Source organism: Microchirus variegatus (genome assembly GCF_963457635.1).
Source record: "Microchirus variegatus genome assembly, chromosome: 14".
Lineage (NCBI taxonomy): Eukaryota > Metazoa > Chordata > Actinopteri > Pleuronectiformes > Soleidae > Microchirus > Microchirus variegatus.
Window position 1 is genome coordinate 23,446,047 of NC_139815.1, and position 3,684 is coordinate 23,449,730.

Genomic DNA, 3,684 nt, shown 5'->3' on the forward strand with positions numbered 1-3,684 from the left:
GCATCCTTGGAAATGGAGGGTCTCTTATAGAGGCACCACCGCACCCGCTCGATTCTCACCTATATATATATATATATGCATATACTGTATATACTCCACGCGGCTCAGCACACGATCTTCAGAGTTAACCACTCATCCACATCCACGGACACGCCTACACTCACGCTGGAGACGCTCCTCTCAGTGTTGGGAAAAACGGAGGTGGAGAGAAGGAACATCTAAAAAAAAAAAGAAGCAATACTCGCTCAAGTTCTCCACAAATCACGCAGTCTTCCTCGCTTGTGGGGAAAAAAGAGGGTCCACTCGCAGCTGCTGCTGCTGCTGCTGCTGCTGCCGCCGTTAAAAGCCACCGGTTGAATCCACGCTTCGCCACTGCGGCGCCGTGCGTGCGTGCGTCCGTGCGCTGTCCAATGTGCTGAAATGTGCCCGCGCGTCAGATCATCCAGCTGGCGCTCCGTTGTCTTCCAGTGAACGTTAAATCTCCACGTGAGACAAGAAGTTGAACCAACATTTGATATACTTACGTGTATATTTTTATTTTTTTGTATAAGAATAAAGGACAGGACGGACATGAACACAACCTGTAGCGAACACCGATCACTCCTCCATGCTGTAAGACTGTATAGTGCGGATTTTTACGTGCCCACACGTGACCAATCAGAGCAAAGCATGGCATGCTTTTTCTTTTTCCCTTTTTTTCCCTACCCTGCTGTGTGGAATTAGTTGATAACATAGAACAGGCTAGATATTACGGAAGCGTATTGCATTCACTTAAAAAAAACAAAAAAACTCATGTTTTTCTCAGTAATTAATTTTCGGTTTGATTTTTTGAATACATTTTTTTCTGTTTTTCTGTCTAATTTTTTTTTCTGTTTTTCTGAGTAATTTTTCTTTTGTTTTTCAGAGTCATTTTTTTCAGTTTTTCGTGCAAATATTTGTTTCCCCTGTTTTTCTGAGTAAATTTTTTTACTCAGAAAAACTCAGAAAAACAGAAAAAAAATTACTCCAAAAAACAGAACAAAAATTAGACAGAAAAACAGAAAAAAAATTATTCAAAAAATCAAACTGAAAATTAATTACTGAGAAAAACATGTTTTTTTTCAAGTGAATGCAATATGCTTCCGTAAGATATCACTCACTCCACATTCATGTGTAGTTTTAACTCGTGGGAGCAGTGCGAATAAAAAAAAGGAGGCCAGTGTCACCCTGCAGCTGAATTTTTAACATTTATTTATTTATCTATCTGTTTGTGATCTCTGTGGTCCTGCCAGGACAGCAAAGCATGTATATGTATCATCCTGTTCTATTTTTCTATTTTATTTAGCATCTATACTCTTTTCTTGAGAACTCATGAGAACACATCATTATAATGAACAGCCCCACAAATTTCTCCCGGGACGATCAGTGTTAATAGATCTAAGAGTGCGGGTTGTTTTGCTGTCATTCTCTTCATTAAGTCTTTCAGAAAGGAGCAGTCAATTTCACCCGAGATTACCATTCATTTCCGTGATTGACAAGCTTTGTAATTCAGTGGCGGCGGCTGGTCTTTGTTTAACAGAAGAATCGCAATTCAGGTTATCAGTTATTTATACATAAATTCTGGAAATGAACAGCTAGAACAAGATAATACACTGAAATGCTATGATATTAACAATGTATGTGTACAAACGAGCTAAACCGGGCTATATCGCTGAGCAAATAACATACAATGAGCAGCTATTTGTCTACCGACATCCCTCGCGAAATGCACACAATCAAAAACTGGTTCCGCCTTTCAGACGGTTCCTCCAATCATCACGCAGAAGCCCTGCGTCTGCACCCGCCCACTGCTCCATTGACTCCCTGAGAAGCTGAGCTTCTGTGGAAGTGATGTTTTAGCGGCATTTGTCCAATCACCATTGAGCTCGACGCAAAAAAAAAAAAATATATATTCTATAGTTGAAGCTAAGCTTCAAGTGGTTTTGATGCAGAGGCTGCTACAGGAATATGAAAATCGCACAAGACGATCCGTCATCTGGGATAAACGGCTGATTCTGAACAAACTAGTGACGCGGTCTAATCGCCTTCTAGCGCCTGTTCGGTATCCAAATGTAAATACGACACAATACATATTTGACAACATTTTAGAGGAAGCTGAGCATCCCTTGCTGCCTGGGAAAAGTAATTATGTATGTATCACAACCACATTTGAAACCAGCTATTTTGTGACACTGCAGACAAACTAAATCTGAAAACTAAATACCAGCGATGTAATGGGGGGTACGTAGGCCTACATAGCATTTACGAGGCTAATTAGTCCAAAGTGGGTGTCAAAGGAGGAAACAGGTTTCCAGAATGTCCTCTGGGAAATACTTTTTTTAAGAATATACAACAGCTTCAAGGTAATTCACTGGCAATTTTTTTAAAGGGGACAAACTGAACAATGGGTACCAAGCGAAAGACAGTAATGTGATGGAAAAAATGGCAGATAAATGGGTTTTGCAGTGTTATTGCACGAAGAACAAAGAAACCTGTAGTCCCCGCTCCGTACGGATGAACAAAGTGTCTAATGAGCTGTGTCGCGTGTGCATTTATCTTGTTGCACCACTGTCCGACAAATGCTGCGTCGAAGCTACTTCCCCACCTTGTAATAAGAAGAGCCCATCAGGTGTGTGTGTGTGTGTGCGTGCGTGCGTGTGTTACCCATTCAAAAAAAAAAAAAAAATGTTCACATAGTCACTCAGCTTTCTTGGTGTCCATGGCAACTACAAAGACTCTTCATCACCCATTTCTTCTCTTCAGCTCTCATTCTTTCAGCCACTTTTTTGTGCTGTAAATGCCTGAGCAATGTTCTTCATTCCCTTTTAAGAAAACATTTTTCACAGTTATTTTCTCAGTGTGTCAGCTGCTCTGTGTCGCCACCTCTCTTAAAAGGCCAATGTGCTGAATGCCCTAATACTCTTAACTCACTTTAAGCCATTGAGATGATGATCTAAATGAGGTGAAGATAAATCGGAAGTTGTGTCTCGCGAAATGCCATCAAACACTCATTTGCAGAGAGTTGAAAGAGCTTCCTCTTACTGTGAGAACAAGTCACAGTTAATCTGTCAGTTCCCTCTAAAGCGGCTTTAGAGAACAAAGTCTGACTGATACAAGACTGAAGTGATTAATGAAAGAACGGCCTCGGTCTTGGCACGAGATTCATCTTATTGCTTGGTTTGGAGTTGCAATCATCCAGTAATCACTGAGCCAGTCTCCCGAGTTCCATGTTGCAGGATTACATCTCCAAGTGACCTGGAACACAAGCAAGCAAAAAAAAGGAAGGAGCCCAGCACGAAGCCCTGTGGGACACCACTGAAGAGGTTGCCCTGTGTCTTTTCTTTGTGTCTTTTCACTTTACTTGAAATGAGCCAAAATAAATTATGGAGGATTGAGGTCTTTGCCGTGGTAGGACCGGGTTCTGCCAGCACAGACAGAAGAAGTGTGTCAAAGGCTGACTGAAATGGAGAACAGTGGCCAACAGCCAACTGTTCTTGGAGAGAGAAGCAGCCAGGGGACTGCGGGGCTGGTCATATCTGTGAGATGCTGTCTGAAAAAATATGATTTGTTGATTAGACCCTTGAGTCTGGCAAGTTTTTTATTTACTGCATGCACAGAGAGAAAACGAAGAGAGATTGAAGAGGTGAAACTTACAGTAAACATTTG